This window comes from Pseudophryne corroboree, chromosome 10 (genome assembly GCF_028390025.1).
Source record: "Pseudophryne corroboree isolate aPseCor3 chromosome 10, aPseCor3.hap2, whole genome shotgun sequence".
Lineage (NCBI taxonomy): Eukaryota > Metazoa > Chordata > Amphibia > Anura > Myobatrachidae > Pseudophryne > Pseudophryne corroboree.
The window spans coordinates 362,149,285-362,171,330 of record NC_086453.1 but is presented as its reverse complement, the minus strand read 5'-3'; positions in this window follow the sequence as shown (position 1 = coordinate 362,171,330).

Here is a 22,046-nt window from a genome sequence, read left to right as displayed (position 1 = left end):
AGGCTGGGATTTGTACTCTTTGCCAGTGCTTTGTTGTAGTTACTCGGTACCATAGCTCTATGCTCCTGCAGATGATATCTGTGCGGTTCCATGTGTCCTGATCCCATCTCCGCTCTCTGGGGGTAATTCACAGTTGATTGCAGCAGAAAATTTGTTGGCAGTTGGGTAAAACCATGGCCCTCATTCCGAGTTGTTCGCTCGCTAGCTGCTTTTAGCAGCATTGCACACGCTAGGCCGCCGTCTCGATTAACTACTCTCCAAGCGCCATCGTCGGATTCCCGTGGAGGCCTACCAGTCTTCTCCAGTGACTGTCTGCTACATTTCCACAGCCAGACGACAATTCTTTACCGTTCTGTATCCTCATTTTCGCATCATCCAGAAACAGATTTTCACAGTTCTACATCCTCGTCTCTTCAACATCCTGCAAAGTTCTCTTCACAGTTCTACATCCTTGTCTTCGCATCACCCAGTCCAGTTCTTCACAGTTCTTCATCCTCATCTCTTCAACATCCAGCAACAAATCTTCACAGTTCTTCCATGTTTTCATATAATCCAGTGAACAATTATTTACAGTACTTCTCCAGCCACGTCTTTCCTTCACCCACTGGATAATTCTTCATGAATCGTCAGTCACGTTTGTTATCATCCAACGTACAAATCTTCATAGTTCTCTCACCGCAAATCCAGTTAATCAGTACTCTATTCCTTACAGTTCTTCAGCCTTATATTTAGTAACCACAAATTATCACATAACTGCATTTAGATCTGTTGTCTCTTAAAAATATATGAAAAGGAACTCTCTTTGTCCTCCTTGTTTCCTTCATACAGCAGCACCTACAACTTCGGTTGGTCCGAGTTCAAAGGATTCACAAAAACAGCCGGCCCTTCCAGTAAGCACTGGCCCCATGGATCCGTCAGGCGACCAAGCCACAGGAGGCAGTGCTATGGCTTATATTCTCTCTTGTTTGGATAATCAAGAGTCCACACAGATGCAAATAGTACAATTTATGCAAACCATGGCTGATCGTTTGGATGCTGTTCATGCGGCAATAATGGCACCACAGGCTCCAGCTCTAGTAGTCTCCTCTACTGCAGTGGTTCCTCCAGTGACATTGCCAATGTCTTGGCTCAAGCTACCGCCACCTAGTAAGTTTAATGGAACACCAAAGCTCTGCAGTGGATTCCTTAATCAATGCAAAATTCATTTTGAACGTCTTTCTGCTAGTTTCCCGTCAGCTCGTTCTAAGATTGCGTACATTATCTCTCTCTTGTCTGGTCATGCTTTGGAATGGACATCTCTGCTGTGGGAGAGAGAAGAGCCCATTCTTTCTAATTACACCATTTGTTTAATCTTTCCAGAAAATATTCGACGAGTCAGGAAGAACCACCTCAGCATCCTTGGAAATTCTCCGTGTTTGGCAAGGTTCACGTCATGTTAGCCAATATGTTATCCAATTTGCACCTTGTGGGTTATTCCGAGTTGATCGCTCGCTACGGATTTTAACAGCGCAGCGATCAGGTAAAAAAATTGTGTGCACACGCCGCAATGCACACATGGATCATACGGGTACAAAGAGCATCGTTGCTGTGCAATGGATCTAGCGAAGAATCCATTTGCACAGCTGAGGGCAAGGAGATTGACAGGAAGTGGGAGTTTATGGGTGGCAACTGACCGTTTTCAGAGACAGTTTGGAAAAATGCAGGTTTGGCCAGGCGTCTGCAGGGCGGGTATCTGACGTCAATTCCGGGTCCTTCATCGCAGCAATCATCGCACAGAATAAGTAACTACAGGGCTGGTCTTGTTTTGCACAAAATGTTTTTGTAGCCGCTCGGCTGCACAGAAGTCCGTACTCCTGCAAAGTGAAAAAACACTTCCCCATGGGCGGCGACTATGTGTTTGCATGGCTGCTAAAAGTAGGTAGTGAGCGAGCAACTCGGAATGACCCCCCCTTGTCCTCTGAATTAAATTGGAATGAGGAGGTCTTAGTCGCAGCATTCTGGAATGGGCTTTCAGACAAAATCAAAGACAATTTGACTGTCCGAGATGTGTTAACTAAACAGGACAAACTGATCTCCATTTGCAACAAATTTGATTTACAATATAGGGAACACTGGAAAAGTCCAAGTTTGAGCGTCCCAGTTTTTGTGTTCAATCTACACCTCGGCAGGATCCCTCTTTGTCTCAATCTTCCGTAGCAACTGAAGAGCCTATGCAGATTGGCCATGCTCTGCTTACGGAGGAGGATCAAACTGTGTCACTGACAGGGAAACCTCTGTATGTATTGCGGTTCCTCTGAACATTTCGTCAAGTCTTGTAAACTTCGGCAGGAAAAAAACAGCTCCTAGTTTATTCAAGAAAGGTTAAGCTAGCAGTTACTTTAGAATCACATTCTGGGAAGGAGCCAACTTTGCCCATTTGTTTAGAAGTTCTATGTTCAGCAGTCACTGTTTCAGTTTTAGTCGACTCCACTGCAGCTGAAAACTTTATTACTTCAGCCTTCGTTAAACAATCAAGGGTTCAGACAGTGCCTCTGGAGTCAGCAGTTTCCGTTACAGCGGTGGATTGAAGTCGAATTCCCGAAGGCATAATCACTCATCGAACCATATGTCTGAAAGTTGGTGTGCTAAACTCTGAATATAGTTCCTTCCTTGTGATTCCCAAAGCCTCTCATGAAGTGATTCTTGGATTACTCTTGTTACAAAAACATAACCCACAGCTCAGTTGGTGAACCATGGAGATCCTACCTTGGGGAGAATCCTGTACCAAAGATTGATTGGCATCAGTTAAATCCCTCTGGTCAGTTTATATTTCCGAGTTGCCTTCAGTATATCAGCCTTTGTGGATGTCTTCATTAAGCATGGGGCTGATTCCTTGCTACCTCACCGTGAATAGGATAGTCCTATTGATTTAGTGCCAGGTAAAATACCTCCCAGGGGTTGAGACTACCCGTTGTCCATTCCCGAGACTCAGGCTATGTCGGACTATATACAAGATAATTTGTCCAAAGGCTTCCTCGCCTGCAGGAGCCGGATTCTTTTTCATCAAAAAGAAAGACTGTGGCATTTGACCGTGTATAGATTACCGCAGACTCAATGAAATCCCTGTGATAAATAGGTACCCAGTCCTGTTAATTCCAGAATTGTTTGATTCAGGGAAGGGGGCCACAGTTTTTTTGAAGTGTGACCTTTGGGGTGCTTACAATTTAATTTGTGTCTGTGCGGGGGATGAATGGAAAATGGCCTTTAATACTAAGGATGGGCATTATGAATATCTTGTAATGCTGTTTGGTCTCTGTAATGCCCCTGCAGTCTTTCCAAACTATGTGAATAAACCCTTTTGGGATCTTCTTTATAAATGATTGGTGGTGTACTTGGATGACATCTTGATATTCTCCAGAGATCTAAAGTCCCATCGTCTGCAAGTTATGGAGGCACTGAACCGTCTGAGGAGAAACTGATTATGCTGTAAATTAGAAGATTGTACATTCGAAGTGTCACCTATTCCATTCCTTGGTTACATCAATTCTGGATTGGAGCTGGGAATGGATCCCGCTAAGGTCCAAGCAATTCGGGAGTGGTCGGCACCTTCGACTCACAAAAGGGATTCAGCGCTTCCATGGCTTTGCCAATTTCTACAGAAAATGTATTAAAAATTATTCCTTGTTGGTCACTCCCATCACAGCTTTGACACGTAAAGGAGCAAATCCTTCGAAGTGGTCTTCTGAAGCAACTAAAGCCTTCTTTGATTTAAAACAAGCCTTTATGTCAGCCCCTTTTCTCTGACAGTCTGATTTAAATCGTTCATTCCAAATGGAGGTGGACACTTCCACAGAAGCAGTTGGAGCAGTATTATCGCAGGTCTTCAAGGATAAAAATGTCCATCCATGCAGATATTTACCCAAAAGTTCCAACTTGCTGAACGAAATTATGCTATTGGAGTAAAGGAATTGATTGCCATTAAGTTGGCGTTTGAAGAATGGAGATACCTCTTAGAGGGAACTCAACATACCATCATAGTACAGGTTGAGTATCCCTTATCCAAAATGCTTGGGACCAGAGGTATTTTGGATATCGGATTTTTCCGTATTTTGGAATAATTGTATACCATAATGAGATATCAAGGTGATGGGACCTAAGTCTAAGCACAGAATGCATTTATGTTACATATACACCTTATACACACAGCCTGAAGGTCATTTTAGCCAATTTTAGCCAATATTTTTTATAACTTTGTGCATTAAACAAAGTGTGTTTAAATTCACACAATTCATTTATGTTTCATATACACCTTATACACACAGCCTGAAGGTCATTTAATACAATATTTTTAATAACTTTGTGTATTAAACAAAATTTGTGTACATTGAGCCATCAGAAAACAAAGGTTTCACTCTCTCACTCTCACTCAAAAAAGTCCGTATTTCGGAATATTCCGTATTTCGGAATATTTGGATATGGGATACTCAACCTGTATACACCAATCACCAAAGTCTTCTGTATCTACAGACTGTCCAATGTCTTAATCCATGACAAGCAAGATGGGCTCTCTTTGTCACCCAATTTAACTTCAAAATCACCTATCACCCTGGGTCCTTAAATAAGAAAGTGGATGTTCTTTCTCGGTCCTTCAGTTCTTCTGAGTCTAACAATTTAATAAATAAACAAGCCATTGTAAGTCCAACATCCTTTTTAGTGACATAAACTTCTCCTATTCCAGTTCCTCCGCCTGGTAAGATTTCCATCACCTCAAATCTTCAAAAATAACTATTTACTTGGGCTCACTCTTTCTCTTTTATGGGTCATCCTGGGGTCCTTAAGACTTTTAAATTCATTCAACTGTCCTACTGGTGGCCATGTCTTAAAACCGATGTTCAAGAATTTATAGCCATGTGCCCTAAATGTACCCAACACTAGAATCCTAAGGGTACTCCTCCAGGTCTACTTCATCAATTATCCATACCCAAGTGTCCTTGGACTCATACAGTATTCCGATGGATTTCGTGACTGAGTTACCTCTATCGAAGGGGCGGAATACCATTTGAGTGGTGGTGGATCTGTTTTCAAAAATGGCACATTTTATTCCGTTAACGGGCCTATAGTCTTCTCCATTGCTAGCCAGACTGTTCATTTCTGAGATCTTCAAGTTTTATGGACTTCCTCAAGAAATTTTTTCTGTTCGAGGACCGCAGTTTATGGCCAAGTTTTGGATGTTGCTTTGTTCTTCTCTAAACATAAAGTTAAACTTCTCCGCATATTATCCTCAGACAGATGGGCAAACCGAAAGAGTAAATCAAGATCTTGAAACTTTTCTGTATCTGTACATATCTTCCTCACAAGATTATTGGTTAGACTTCCTTCCGCTGGCAGAGTTTGCCCATAATAATCTTTTTCATTCATCTTCTGAATCTACACCATTCTACAGCAACTTCAGTTTCCATCCTCGTGTGCCGGAATTCCAAACCATTCCAGCTCAGGAGTTTACAGTGGCAGATCAAGCTCTCAAGCAATTATCAAAGATTTGGAGTCTTGTATGCAAATATTTAATTAAATCTACCGCACAATATAAATCTTTCACAGATAGAAAAACGGAGGGCTGTTCCTAACTACAAGTTGGGAGACCAAGGCCAGTAATTACTAATATTCGTGTTTGAGTCGGTTTGTGGAGTGTTTAAACTCCTTTGTTATCGGGTGCATTTTCATGCAACTTTTTGAATTGAGATACGCTAATTTACGAAGCTGTCGTCTTATTTGTTTTCGTGTTTTCTGATGTCGTTGGCATTCGTATTTTTTGGGGTCATTTACGGCCGACATTAATGTTTGCGTACGGGTTTTTATTGTTTGTACTTGTTTTTTTTTTCTATGTTAAACGCGGCAGTGTTTTTTTTAGACCACGGACGCATTTTCACTTTTAGTTTCGGTTTTCATCCCCGTTCATGATTGGTTGTGTTCAGATGTAGGAGTGTCTGTGTGCAACCATATAAATACACCCCAAACCATCCGCACCTCGTGGGTTTAGTTAGTGGTGAGGAGAGAGGTTGTGCAGTGGAGTTTGGTGAGTAGTGTTTGTTTGGAGGAGTATTTTTTGCGAGTTCTGAGTGTTGGATTTTGTTTGAAAGTAGTTTTGTCATTCTTGTTATCTTGTATTTTTTTGTTTTGTCTCAATTTTTGTCTAAGTTTTTTTTATTTATAGCCCCTTTTCAGAGTGTGTGTGTGTGTGTGTGTGTGTGTGTGTGTGTGTGTGTGTGTGTGTGTGTGTGTGTGTGTGTGTGAGTGTGTGATTAGTGTAGTGGTAGTGGAGGAGTGTTTTGTTTGACTTTTTTTTCTGTGTTAATTGTTTAGTCACACAATTATGTGTGACTCAGAGGTGGCTGAGTTGAGTGAGGTGAAGGGTGTTAGTGAGGGGGAGAAGGTCGATCAGGTGGAGGAGGTTAGTATTGGTGAGGTTAGTGAGGTGGAGGATGTTAGTGAGGTTGCTGCAGCAGCCTCAAGTGACAGTGATAGTGACAGTCAGACAGCTCCGCAGCCACGCACCACTACGAAGACTGGGCGTAATGTAAAGTTTAGTTATGCAGAGAATGTGGCATTGGTATGGGAGCTATTTGGGCCTGAGTCCGCCAAGGTGCCAATATGGAAGAAGACGGTGTTGTGGCCGAAAGTAGTTGCTGCTGTAAATAGTGAGGGGGTGATGAAGCGGACGGAGGACACGTGCAGCAAACGGTACTATGACATAAAGCGACATGTCAAGTCCAAAATGGCCAAGGAGGCAAAGTCGGCACGCAAAACCGGTGGTGGGCCGCCCTTTATTGCCACATATCTGGACTATGAGGAGCCCATGCGGACTATAATACCTCCAGAAGTAGTGTCTGCAACCCATGTCCGGGATTCCGATCACCCTAGGAAGGATGGTGAGCAAGTGTATTTGCCTTAACATTCTATGACATTACGACTGGCTTACTGTATGTTTTAAATGTGTGTCATGTGACGTTGCATATTACTCCCATCTTCAAGTGTGCATCATCAAATACATTGTTTTGGGTCATGTTTCATACAAAAGTCAATGTAATGTCTTACTTGCTTGTATGTCATGTGGTTTTTGGACAGTACATTTTCCATGTGTAGTTTGGACTTGGTGTGTCATTGAATTGTCCAGCAATAATGTTTTACTTTTGCACATTGTACATTTTGAAAGTTGGACTATGTTTTTTATTTCAGTTATCCATGTGCAATGTTTCAAAATCAGTGGTTGATATGTTAGAGGCTGGAGTAGTGCAAAGTGTCTTTGAAGGCAGTTACATGTATAATTTCATTAGTACTCAATGTAATTTTGTTTAAGTCAAGGCCACTATTTGCTGGTTCATTTTGAGTCTGTATTTGTACACTGACACAACAACTGCAGACTTAGTTACCTTACTGTATTTTTTTTATTTTTTGTTTTATTTTTTTTGTTGGCCTCATATAGTGGTAATGTTTGTTTGGAGTGCCACATCACAGACCTATTTCTATATTGCATCTGTAATTTAGTTCCTTTTTAAAAAAAATGAAGCTGTGTGTGTTTTGGCTTGTTAGTGTATGTTTTTGGAATTGTGTCCTATGTCTGTGTCCTGTATATGATTCCCTGCGTTTCACTTTCCATAGTGCATATGGCTATTGGACAATGTTTTGGGTTTGATGTTGAGCTTTTTGTGTTTAATGTCCTTATTTTTAGATTCATAATAAAACATCCATTTTTTAAAGGGTGGATGAACAATAGCATGAATATATTTTTTTTTTTTTGGATTTACAATGTTTACATTTTATTAATACATTTTTTTATTTTATTTATTTAATAAAATAAAAATAATAAATTAATAATAAAAATCAAATTAAAATTTACAAAAAATCACATCTGATGATGATGACGCTGCGGAAGCAGGTAAAGTGTCCATTGTAGTATAGGTTAGGTTTGTAAATGAATGGCCATAAAAATTTTCACTTTCAATACTAGGTCCATCCAAAGAAGTCTTAAGCAGCAGAAGGCGCACTTCTGGAACACACCACAAAAAACATCTGCCAGCAAAGAAAGCAAGAGGTCTGATGTCCAGGGCCAACCACAGCAGGCTACCCCACCACGAAGATTATCTACTGTTTGTTCGGTGCCCCCACTCCAAATTTTGGACACACCTCCAAGACGACAACCACACTCCCCTCATCTTGATTGTGAGTAACAAACTGTGATAACAATTAAAAATGTCAGATCTTTAAAAAAACATTTACTTAAACTCATTAAGTAAATACCCATCAAAATCTGCTATACTTACCCAAGTCAGTAAAACATGAAATGGAAACCAAACAAAATGGCCTTCACAACATCCAGTAAAGATATGTATGTCCACTTCAGCCATACAGTTGCACATTGTGTGGAAGATGCTGCAACAGAAACTCATGTGTAAGCTTTGCAAATAGTAAGGTTGTTAGAATCATTTACACATGTGTGTTTGTCCTAACATTGCCAACTGCATACAAAAACATTACTATGTTTTGGTTGAAGACACTATAAGGCAACACATTATGGATTACAATGTGCTTTTAGGCAGGAGTATGTCTGATGTACCATACAACTCATGTGTTTGCTTTCAGAATTAAGTAACCAGACACATTTGCCACAAACAGGCATATGTATGTATTTAAGTAATGAGTGATGATGTTGCTAGGCCGGATATCTGAAAGCACCAGTCCATTACATGTGTTCCATGTTTAATGCTTTGTACCAATGTATTAAACATATGGATAAGTAACGGATAAATGTTTTTAATTTCAGCTTCTAGTCCTGGTACCAGCATCCCTCCGCAACAACAGCAACACAGTGACATGGATGACACAATCATGTTAGAAATGCATCCAGTAATCGAAGGAATCAGCCGCCCAGCACCTGTGAGTACTCCACCACAGCAAAGCACACCACCACCCCAAAACAGCCCAGCAATACCAGTAACACAAGGCCCTGATCAAGTGTTCTGGACCATTTGGGCGAGACAGCAGGCCACTAATGATTGTTGCCGCGTAGGCAGACCCAAATGTTTGCAAGCCTACCATCTCACCTCAGACGAATCAGTAGAAATCTGAGTAGAAAAAATGAAACAAACACTAGAATTGCAAATACCATGGAAATCATGCGTGCAGACATTACACATGTCATGGACAACTTACAGCGCATAATGGAAGAACAGCACAGACAACAGCAAAGCTATATCAACATTTTAGAAAGCAATCAAATGATCAATGAATCCATGTCCAGAATTGTAGACAATCGAAATGCTGCAACACGTGAACTTAATGCCACCCTCACTAACCTCAATGAAACACTCAGATCCCTGCAGCAACAGCAAACAAGCAGCAGTTCTGGTATGACTACTCCAAATGTAACGCCAGTGTCATCACCACCAAGGCGCTCCACCAGAGCACGCCAACAGGACAGTGGTAAAGGCAAAGGCCAGGACAAGCAACCACCCAAATAAACATAAAAAAACCACACTCTCTTGCTCTTAGCAACATCATTTCGGGTGCTCCACATGTTAAATCACTACATCTCGCTTCATTGTCCGCTCTATTCCATCTGAGCATTCCTGACACTAGGGAGACACCCAATTCCCTCGCCTGATAGCTTAGATCAGCTCATGCAGTTATCCATCCGGGTGGATAGACGGCTGAGAGAGCGTAGGCTTGAAAGGGAGACCGCAGTTTCCTTTTTTCCCAAGGGAACCTCAGACTCTGAGGAATATTCCGAGGAGCCTATGCAGATTGGGGCTACCCGCCTCTCCTCGCGTGAGAAGACGCGGAGGAGACAGCAGGGTTTGTGTTTGTACTGTGGGAATAAAGGTCATGTTGTAGTATCATGCCCAGAAAAGCCGGAAAACTTCAGGGCCTGAGGGTGATGGGAAATATCCTGTCAGGTCAGAAGTCAGAATTTCCCAAAAAGACTTTTCTCATTCCGGTGACTTTGGAGATCCTCGGTCAAACTGTCAAGACTGAGGCCTTTGTTGACAGTGGGGCCGATGGGATTTTCATGGACCGTCAATTCGCCCTGGAACACTCTGTTCCCTCAGTACCTTTGGCATCAGAGATTGAGATCTGTGGGTTAAACGGGGAACCATTGTCCCAGGGTAAAATTACCTCCTGCACCAGCCAAATTCCTTTGTTTATTGGAGCCACACACTCTGAAAAATTGTCTTTCTATGTGACTGTCTGTTCATTTGCCCCATTGGTTTAGGGTTACCCTGGTTACCCTCAATTTGACTGGGTCTCTGGGGAGATTCTTAGTTGGGGTAGTGATTGTTTCAGGAGTTGCTTGAGCCTTCCAGTCAGGCTCTCGCAGCTAAGTTTGCCAGGATTGCCAGGATGTTATGCAGATTTTGCGGATGTGTTCTCCAAAAAAGTTGCGGAGGTACTACCTCCCCATTGCCCCTATGACTGTGCCATTGATTTGTTGCCAGATGCTAAGCTTCCCAAGAGCAGGTTGTACTCCCTGTCACGTCCTGAGACTCAGGCTATGGCAGAGTACATTCAGGAGAACTTGGCTAAGGGATTTATCAGACCCTCACAGTCCCCAGTTGGGTCGGGGTTCTTCTTCGTGGGTAAAAAGGACGGTTCGTTGCGACCCTGCATCGACTTCAGGGAATTGAACCGTATCACGATTAAAAACTCGTACCCACTGCCTCTCATTTCGGTTTTGTTTGACCAGCTTCGTACTGCCAACATTTTTTCTAAGATTGACCTACGTGGTGCTTACAATCTAATCCAAATAAGAGAGGGGGATGAATGGAAGACTGCCTTTAATACCCACTCAGGGCATTATGAATATTTGGTGATGCCTTTTGGGCTCTCTAATGCCCCGGCAGTCTTCCAGGAATTCATGAACGATGTGCTCAGGGAATATTTGGATAGATTCTTAGTTGTTTATCTAGATGACATCCTAATCTTCTCCCATTCCCTGGAGGAACATCGGAAGCATGTACACTTAGTCCTCCAGAAACTCAGAGACCACCAGCTTGGGGCAAAGCTGGAGAAGTGCGAATTTGAAGTCCAGCAAATCGCATTTCTAGGGTATATTATCTCCTCAGAAGGTTTCCAAATGGAGGGTTCTAAGGTACAGGCAGTCCTGGATTGGGTGCAGCCCACTAGTTTGAAGGCGCTTCAGCGTTTTCTGGGCTTTGCAAATTTTTATAGACGGTTTATCGCTGGATTTTCGTCTATAGTGGCCCCCTTGGTGGCACTCACTAAGAAAGGGGCGGATGTTGCTCACTGGTCTTGTGAGGCCAAAGCGGCCTTTGCCCATCTCAAAAGGGCATTTGTCTCGGCCAAGGTGCTGCGACACCCAGATCCAGAGCGTCCTTTTGTGGTAGAAGTGGATGCCTCTGAGATCGGTATTGGGGCAGTGCTCTCTCAGATGGGGGTGTCTGATAATCGCCTTCATCCCTGTGCTTACTTTTCCCGTAAATTTTCGTCTGCCGAGATGAATTATGATGTGGGTAACCGGGAATTGTTGGCTATAAAGGAAGCACTCGGGGAGTGGATACACTGGCTTGAGGGGGCTAAGTTTGTGGTCTCAATTCTCACCGACCATAAGAATCTGGCATATTTAGAGTCAGTGAAGCGGCTCAATGCCAGGTAGGCACGATGGGCTTTGTTTTTTGCTCGCTTTAATTTTTTGATAACATATCGCCCTGGGTCAAAAAACATCAAGGCTGATGCGCTCTCGCAGAGTTTTGCTCCAGTCCAAGAGACCACCAAGGAGCCATTGCCCATTGTGTCCCCATCATGGATTAAAGTGGGCATTACCCAGGACCTCTTGTCATTAGTCCTTAGAGCACAGGAGCAGGCTCCTCCAGACCTTCCGGTAGGTCTCTTGTTTGTGCCTCCTAGGTTAAGACATCGAGTGTTCCTGGAATTCCATGCCAAGAGGTCGGCAGGGAATCCGGGTATTGCCAGAACTCGGGAGTTGCTGTCTAGGGCGGTGTGGTGGCCCTCGGTGGCTAGGGATGTGGATCAGTGGGTTCGGGCATGTGACGTTTGTGCCCGAAATAAAACTCCTAGAGGGGTTCCTGTCGGCCCATTACATCCACTCTCTATTCCATCTAAGCCATGGACCCACATTTCCATGGATTTTGTGGTGGACTTGCCCAAATCCTCGGGGGAAAGACAGCCATTTGGGTTGTCGTTGACAGGTTTTCGAAGATGGCGCATTTCGTTCCACTGGTTGGGTTGCCATCGGCCAGACGCCTGTCTGAGTTATTTATGCAGCATGTTGTGCGCCTCCACGGGTTGCCACTTGATGTGGTCTCTGACCGTGGATCCCAGTTTGTGGCCAAATTCTGGAGGGCATTTTGTTCTGATCTCCAGATTTCTGTGAGCTTGTCGTCAGGCTACCATCCACAGTCTAATGGGCAGACTGAGAGGGTGAACCAGTCCTTGGAGCAGTTCCTCAGGTGTTATGTCTCCAAGTGTCATACTGACTGGGTTGCTCATCTGTCCATGGCGGAGTTTGCCTATAACAACGCGGCTCACTCTGCTACAGGGATCTCTCCCTTCCTTTGTGTGTATGGGCATCATCCTAAGGCCAATTCTTTTGACCCCCTGGATTCCACGCCTGGTGGTTCCTCTGTGGTTTCGGCCCTTAGGGGTATTTGGAGGAAAGTGAAGAAAGCCCTTGTGTCTGTGTCATTAGTGACCAAAAGGGTTTTTGATAAGCGGAGAAGACCCTGCAGCTTCAAATTAGGAGACTTCGTCTGGTTGTCCACCAAGAATTTGAAGTTGAGACAGCCATCTCATAAGTTAGGCCCCCGGTTCATCGGCCCTTATAAGATCACCACGGTTATCAATCCGGTGGCATTTCAGTTAGATCTGCCCTGTTCATTGGGTATCAATAAAACATTTCATTGTTCCCTTTTAAAACTGGCGGTTAGTAATCCTTCTTCCAGTGGAAGACCTTCTCCTCTTCTGATACGGGGTCAGAGGGAGTTGGTGGTTAAAAGGGTTCTTGACTCCAAGATGGTTCGGGGTCGGCTGTCATTTTTGGTGCACTGGAAGGGGTATGGCCCGGAGGAGCGGTCGTGGGTGCGCAGTTGTGATCTTCATGCCCCCAGACTGATACGCTCTTTCTTCTCGCAGTTCCCCGATAAACCCGGTGGTAGGGGTTCTTTGACCCCTCGTCAGAGGGGGGGTACTGTTAGGATCTCCTGTTCTGTGCTGCCACGTCGCCATGGCAACCGGGAGGCAAGTGTTAGCGAAGTAGCCTGAGCGCAGCTGATGCTCTGGTCCGGGTTTTTACTGTGTAGTGGTTACAGGCTCTGTGCACGGCAGGGAATCCGGCGCTGGTTTTGTGCTCACAGTCTGTGAGGTCTGAGTGGGGCGTGGACAGCACCTGCTATATAAACCATCCTCTCAGGCTAGGCAAATGCTGCTGAATCTTTGTTTGTTAGTCAGTTCCAGAGAGTTAGCTAGTACTGTGTGACTTTGTATTTACTTGTTGCTTACTGCGAATAGGCCTTGGGATTCGGTACTTCATTCTGCCAATCCGGACCTAGCAGTAAGACTAGAGTCAGCTGTTTAACCTGCTGGGGTTCTTTTGCTATTCTGTGAACCCAGCAGGTTTGCGGCTGTACTCTCAGACCTGCTTGCTTAATCCTCCCTCACTGTGCAGGGCGTCCAGGTGTCAGTTTAGTGGCAGTAAGCTGAACCTGTGCCCTGCAAGTGGGGGTTAGGATTGTGGATACTCTCCTTGTGTCTATATTTCTATCTCTGACCAAGGAGTTTATTCCCACACCCGTTGGTAACCCTTTGGGGTTTTTTCTGTTGCTCTTAGCAACATCATTTCGGGTGCTCCAAATGTTAAATCACTACATCTCGCTTCATTGTCCGCTCTATTCCATCTGAGCATTCCTGACACTAGGGAGACACCCAATTCCTGAGCCTTTGGGCTTCTCCGTTCACTTTGTGTTTATTAGTTATTCCATCACCTCCTGTGTATGTTGTGTTATACTGTCTTTGAGTTCGTTTGTTTCGCATCCCTCTCTGTTCATACACCGGTATACTCCTGTTAGCACTGGTGTGCGTAACACCTTCGATAGAGCTCACCGTGCCCTCAAACCGAGAGGGCTCCCTTCCGACCGACCCCGAGACGTCATATGTCGATTGCACTATTACTCTCAGAAGGAGGAAATTATGAGCAAAGTGCGTCACCTGGATGACCTGGTCTTTAATGGTGACCCAATTTCCATCTTTCAGGATCTTTCCTGGCATACGCTTCAACAAAGAAAGATCCTCCGCCCCCTCACGGAGGAACTCCGCAAGCGACAACTGAAGTACCGATGGGGTTTCCCTTTCAGCCTACAGGTATCAGCTTCGGGAAAGTTACACACCCTACATACCCCATCTGACCTCCCCACTTTCTGCTCCGGTCTCGGTCTCCCACTCTTGAAGATCCCGGACTGGGACCTCATCCTCCCGGATCTACACCCGCCCCAACCTGCGGGGAGTGGAGCGCCATGGCAGGATGTAGGTGGCTCTCAGAAGAAATCTTCAAAACACCTTCCCGCATGCCAGGATTCCTCCCCTACCTGAAGATACTGTTCATCAATGCCCTGTCAACTGATCCTTTTTGTTTTCTGCAGGAGGGATGAACATTCCAACTGTGACATGCCGGGTGGGACACGTCCTATGTGGCCTCGCGCCACTACTGCTCCGTTTCACTGTGTCCCCCCCGGTTTCATCTACAGACCTGGAGTTTAGTTTTATGACAATACTAGGAGATAGTTAGTTGTTGCTGCCGGTTAATGCTAATGTTTGCTTTGATTTTTCTTTTAGTTTTTTCCCTTTTCCTTAAAATGTTTATAAAAAGATGTAGTGCCTGTAGGGGTGACTCCCTTGCCCCAGTCCCGCACACGCCCGCTGTGCCCTATGGGGATGCTGGTATATATACTTACCTGCTCTCCCATTGCGGGTGTTTCTTTGTTTATGATGTTTCTATTTTCTGTGACTTGCTTTTTTTTCTTTCTTTCTCTCCTGTACTGTTTTTTTATTTTCCTTAGTGACCTGTCCGAGTGTTCTGCTATCCTGTGTTGTGATACGATTTGATGTCTGCCCTGGGTACACTTAAATTCACCTCAATCAACGCCAAAGGTCTTAACATCCCCGAGAAACGGTCCCAATTATTTCGGACGCTGCGATCAGACGGAGTAGACGTGGCTCTGATTCAGGAGACACACTTTAAGACCTCTGCACGCAGGCCTTCTTTAGTAAATCATAGATTCCCACTTGCTTTCTACTCCAACATTCCTGAAAGTAAATCTAAAGGGGTCGCTATACTTTTCTCTAAAGCCCTCCAAGTAACCGATGTCTCTGTCCATAAATTAGTTCCAGGGAGATTGCTGGTGGTCCAATGCAATATATTTTCTCAGGCGTACACTCTCATAGCCCTCTATGCTCCAAACCAGGGCCAACTCTGTTTTCCTAACCCTAGCCGTCCTGGCTACATACATTTTTAAGGCCCTGACCACATCCAGGGACTTGGAGTCCTCCAAGTCATCCGTAGCCACGGGCACCACAATAGGTTGGTTCAAATGAAATGAAGAAACCACCTTAGGTAAAAATTGAGGACGAGTCCTCAACTCTGCTCGATCCACATGGAAAATTAAATAGGGGCTCTTGTGAGACAAGGCAGCCATTGCAGATGCCAAGGCCAAGAACATGACAACCTTCCAAGTGAGAAATTTTAATTCCACCGTTTGAAGAGGCTCAAACTAGTGAGATTTTAGGAAACTTAACACTGCGTTAAGGTCCCAAGGTGCCACAGGGGGCACAAAAGGAGGCTGGATGTGCAGCACTCCCTTCACAAAAGTCTGGACTTCCGGGAGAGAAGCCAATTCCTTCTGAAAGAATTTAGATAGGGCCGAAATTTGTACCTTAATGGAGCCTAACTTCAGGCCCAAATCCACTCCTGTCTGTTGAAAGTGGAGAAAACGGCCCAAATGGAAATCTTCCATATGAGCATTCTTGGCTTCACACCAAGATACACACCTCTTCCAGATACGGTGATAATGTTTCGCCGTCACCTCCTTCCTAGCCTTTATCAGAGTAGGGATGACTTCCTCCGGAATACCTTTCCCAGCTAGGATTCGGTGTTCAACCGCCATGCCGTCAAACCGCCATGCCGTCAAACGTAGCCGCGGTAAGTCTTGCAATACGCAGGGCCCCTGCTGCAACAGGTCCTCCCTGAGAGGAAGAGGCCACGGATCTTCTGTGATCATTTCCTAAAGATCTGAATACCAGGCCATTCAAGGCCAATCTGAAACAACGAGTATTGTCTGTACTCTTTTTCGTCTTATGAGTCTCAATATTTTTGAGATGAGAGGCAGAGGAGGGAACACATAGACCGACTGAAACACCCATGGTGTCACTAGGGCGTCTACCGCTACTGCCTGAGGGTCCCTTGACCTGGCACAATACCTCCGAAGCTTTTTGTTGAGGCATGACGCCATCATGTCTATTTGAGGAAGTCCCCAATGACTTGTTATCTCTGCAAAGACTTCTTGATGAAGTCCCCAATCTCCTGGATGGAGATCATGTCTACTGAGGAAGTCTGCTTCCCAGTTGTCCACTCCCGGTATAAAGACCGCTGACAGAACGCTTACGTGATTTTCCGCTCAGCGAAGAATCCTGGTGGCTTCCGCCATCACCACTCTGCTCCTTGTCCCGCCTTGGCGGTTTACATGAGCTACGGCTGTGACGTTGTCTGATTGAATCAGCACCGGTAGGTCGTGAAGCAGATTCTCCGCCTGTCGTAGGCCGTTGTATATGGCCCTCAATTCCTGTACGTTGATGTGCAGAGAAGCCTCCTGGCTTGACCATAGTCCCTGAAAATTTCTTCCTTGTGTGACTGCTCCCCATCCTCGGAGGCTCGCATCCGTGGTTAACAGAACCCAGTCCTGAATGCCAAACCTGCGACCCTCTAGAAGGTGAGCACTCTGCAGCCACCACAGGAGAGATACTATGGCCTTGGGGGACAGGCTTATCTTCTGATGTATTTGTAGATGGGACCCTGACCACTTGTCCAGAAGGTCCCACTGAAATGTCCTCGCATGGAACCTGCCGAAGGGAATGGCCTCGTAGGCTGCCACCATTTTCCCCAGAACTCGAGTGCATTGATGAACAGACACTCTTTTTGGTTTTAGCAGGTCTCTGACCATGTTCTGGAGATCCTGGGCTTTTTCCTTCGGGAGAAAAACCCTTTTATGTTCCATGTCTAGAATCATGCCTAGGAATGATAGTCGAGTTGTTGGAACTAATTGTGACTTTGGCAGATTGAGAATCCAACCGTGCTGTTGTAGCACTCTCAGGGAGAGCGACACGCTCTTCAGCAACTGATCTTTTGATCTCGCTTTTATCAGGAGATCGTCCAAGTACGGGATCATTGTGACTCCCTGCCTGCGCAGGAGCACCATCATCTCCGCCATCAGCTTGGTGAAAATCCTCGGAGCCGTGGAAAGCCCAAACGGCAGCGTCTGAAACTGGTAATGACAGTCCTGTACAGCGAATCTCAGGTACTTCTGATGAGGAGGAAAAATGGGGACATGAAGGTAGTCATCCTTCACGTCCAGCGATACCATAAAATCCCCCCCTTCCAGGCTGGAGATTACTGTCCGGAGCGATTCCATCTTGAATTTGAACTTTTTCAAGTACAGGTCTAGGAATTTTAGATTTAAAATGGGTCTGACCGAACCATCCAGCTTCGGGACCACAAACGGGGTTGAATAGTAACCTTTTCTCTGTTGGACCAGGGGCACCCTGACAATCACTTGCTGTTGACACAGCTTTTGAATTGCAGCCAATACTACTTCCCTCTCCGGGGAAGAAGCTGGCAAGGCCAACTTGAAAAATTGGTGAGGGGGCACCTCTTCGAATTCCAGTTTGTAGCCTTGGGATACAATCTCCATCGCCCAAGGATCCACGTCTGACAGAACCCAGACCTGGATGATGAGTCGAAGACGTACCCCCACCGGTGCGGACTCCCTCAGTGGAGCCCCAGCATCATGCGGTGGATTTAGCAGAAGCCGGGGAGGACTTCTGCTCCTGGGAACTAGCCGAAGCAGGTGTTCTCTTTCCTCTACCCTTACCTCTGGTGAGGAAGGAGGAGCCCCGACCTCTTCTGGCCTTATGCGACCGAAAGGACTGCATCTGATACTGTGGAGTTTTCTTTTGCTGTTGGGGAACAAAAGGTAAAAAAGTAGATTTACCCGCGGTAGCTGTGGAAACCAGGTCCGCTAGACCATCCTCAAACAAAACTTCACCCTTGTAAGGTAAAACCTCCATATGCTTCTTTGAGTCTGCATCACCCGTTCATTGGCGGGTCCGCAGAGCTCGTCTCTCAGAAATAGCCATGGCGTTGGCTCTGGAACCTAGCAGCCCAACGTCTCTTTGAGCATCTCTCATATATAAGACTGCGTCTTTAATGTGACCTAAGGTCAGTAAAATGGTATCCCTGTCTTGGGTATCAAAGTCAGCTGACAAGGTATCTGTCCATGCTGCAACGGCGCTACAACCCATGCCGATGCTATCACCGGTCTGAGCAAAGCACCCATATGCGTATAAATAGATTTTAAGGTAGTTTACTGTCTGTGATCAGCAGGATCCTTGAGGGCTGCCATGTTTGGAGACAGTAGCGCCACCTTCTTGGACAGATGCGTTGAAGCCTTGTCCACCCTGGGCGAGGATTCCCAACGTACCCTATCCTGTGCAGGGAAATGATATGCCATAAGAATCCTCTTGGGAATCTGCAGTTTTTTGTCTGGAGTTTCCCAAGCTTTTTCAAATAACTCGTTCAGCTCATGAGATGGGGGAAAGGTTACCTCAGGTTTCTTTTCCTTATACATGCGCACCCTCGTGTCAGGGACAGAGGGGTCATCAGTGATATGCAAAACATCTTTTATTGCAATAATCATATAATGAATACTTTTGGCCACCCTTGGGTGTAACTTTGCCTCATCGTAGTCGACACTGGAGTCAGAATCCGTGTCGGTATCAGTGTCTGCTATTTGGGATATGGGACGTTTTTAAGACCCTGAAGGGCCCTGTGACCCAGTACAATCCGTGGATTGACTCCCTGCTTTTTCCCTGGACTCTGCTGTGTCCATTCTCTTATGTAATAGGATCACGCTTGCATTTAACATATTCCACATGTCCAACCAATCATGTGTCGGGGTTGCCGACGAAGACACACCAATCATCTGCTCCACCTCCTCCTTGGACGAGCCTTCCATTTCAGACATGCCGACACACATGTACCGACACCCCCACACACACAGGGATATATCTATAAGGGGACAGTTCCCCAACAAGGCCCTGTGGAGAGACAGAGAGAGAGTATGCCAGCACACACCCAGCGCCAACTGACACTGGAAACAAATTCCCAAATATAGCGCTTTTATATATAATAATCGTGTAATACACTCTCTGCGCCAATTAAAAGTGCACCCCCCCTCTTTTCAGCCCTCTGTCACCGTGTTCAGCAGGGGAGAGTCCGGGGAGCCAGCTTCTCTGCAGTGCTCTGTGGAGAAAATGGCGCTGGTTAGCGCTGAGGGACCAAGCTCCGCCCCCTCCAGCGGCGGGCTTCGGTCCCGCTCAATTGTATAATTTTTTTTTTAAATGGCGAGGGTTTATATATTAACTGCCTCCGCAGTCTAATATCTATAAAATGCCAGTCCAGAGGTTTATATTGCTGCCCAGGGCGCCCCCCCCCCCCCCAGCGCCCTGCACTCATCAGTGCCTGTCAGTGTGTGTAGTGTGTGGGAGCAATGGCGTACAGCGTTACCGCTGCGAGATTACCTCAGTGAAGATCTGAAGTCTTCTGCCGCCTTGAAGTCTTCTTTTCTTCTCATACTCACCCGGCTTCTATCTTCTGGCTCTGCGAGGAGGACGGCGGCGCGGCTCTGGGACGAACAGCGAGAGGAGATTTGTTCCGACTCCTTCTGGAGCTAATGGTGTCCAGTAGCCTAAGAAGCAGAGCCTATCACTTTAGTAGGTCTGCTTCTCTCTCCTCAGTCCCACGATGCAGGGAGCCTGCTGCCAGCAGTGCTCCCTGAAAATAAAAAACCTAACAAAATTATTTTTCAGAGAAACTCAGGAGAGCTCCCCTGTAATGCACCCAATCTCCTCTGGTCACAGAATCTAACTGAGGTCTGGAGGAGGGCATAGAGGGAGGAGCCTATGCACACCCATACTAAAAGTTCTTTATAGTGCCCATGTCTCCTGCGGAGCCCGTCTATACCCCCATGGTCCTTACGGAGTCCCCAGCATCCTCTAGGACGTAAGAGAAAAGGGGAACATGACAGTACCATCCAAGAGATCCCCTAGGGACTATAGTTTTCATGCATATCAAGTGGAGAAATTAAGGCTGGGGATTAATTTAGCTACAGAGCATAATGATAAAGCTGAGTATGGATTTAAATTCCCAGGGATGCGTACTACCAATTTATCTCAAAACTGTAGGGATGATTTTAGAGACGGAAGAAGTGTAAAAGATGAAGGTCTTAAGCTTGATGGTATTTAGAGAAGGTCTGCTAGGGGAAGATCCGGGCACCCCGCTCTCTCAGTAGCTACCCATCTGACAAGAGAAGGTCCACCCAACCAATATTTAAGTTGCGCTAGCACACAAGCCTCCTGATATAAAACAAGATCCGACAGAGCCAAGCCTCCATTTCTGAGGAAAAGTATTATCCTAGAGTGAGCCAGTCTAGGGGGTTTGGCCTTCCACACATAATGCAATAATATAGGCCCTCAATCCGAGTTGATCGCACCAAGCAACTATTTGCTGCTGGTGCGATCAACTATTCTCCGCCTATGGGGAGTGTATTTTATCATAGCAGGGCTGTGAACTCTTGTGCAGCCCTGCTATGCTAAAAAAGTTTCACACAAAACAAGACTAGCCCTAGACCTACTTACCCTGTGTGATGGCTCCAGCGATGCAGGTCCCGGATTTGATGTCAGACATCCGCCCTCCATTCGCTTGGACACGACTGCATTTTTCTCACTACTCCCCGAAAACGGCTGAAAATGGTGAGTATGCGCCCTGGAATGTCTTCCGCCTTTCCATCTTCTTGCGATCGCCACTGCAATCACATTTGTCGCTGGCAGTGGCGTTGCCCAGCAACGATTGTCACCAGGCAATGACGTGCGTGCGCAATGCGTCTTCCGCACATGCGCATTTCCGACCCATTCGCACCACCGCAAAGAACTGCTGCGTGCGAACAGGTCGGAATGACCCCCATAGTGCGACCCTTATCTAAATATGTTTTAGGAAAGGAAAAGTGTATTGTACAATATAAATACATAAGTTTTGGGAGTATAGCCATTTTAAAAGCTGCCAATCTCACCAACCATGAGATCTCATAAGAGAGCCAAGACGTAGTCAAGGCCAACAGACTATCAAGCAGCGAAGGTAAAATAACTTCAAAAACAGAAGGGGTGGCAGGGTTAATATGAAACCCTAGGTATTGAAGTGAAGTTGAGCCCCAATTGTATGGATACTGGAACTTGAGGACAGAAAAAACCAGGGTCGGAAAATTAATGGGGAGGGCATCAGTTTTAGTCATATTCATCCTGTAATAGAAAGCTGCACTATAGTTTTGTAATATACCATGTTAACTGGGGAGGGAAGATAATTGCTCAGTAACAAAAAGAGCAACATCGTCCACAAATAAACATAATCTATGTGTACTATTATCAACTGTAATCCCGGGAAATTCCCTAGTCATCTGATCTTTTTGAGCAAGGGGTTCAATCCCCAAAGTAAAAATCAAAGGCAACAAAGGGCACCCTTGTTGAGTACCTTTTGTGATTGGGAAAGCATCCAATAAAAACCTATTGCTGAAAACACTGGCAGAGGGGCAGCTGTATAAGGCTAGTACTGAAGATAAAATTTGATCACTAAATACGAATATCTCTAGGACCGAACGCTTGTACAACCAATAAAATCTGTCTAATGTTTTTTCTGCATCCAGAGAGAGAGCAGCAGGGGG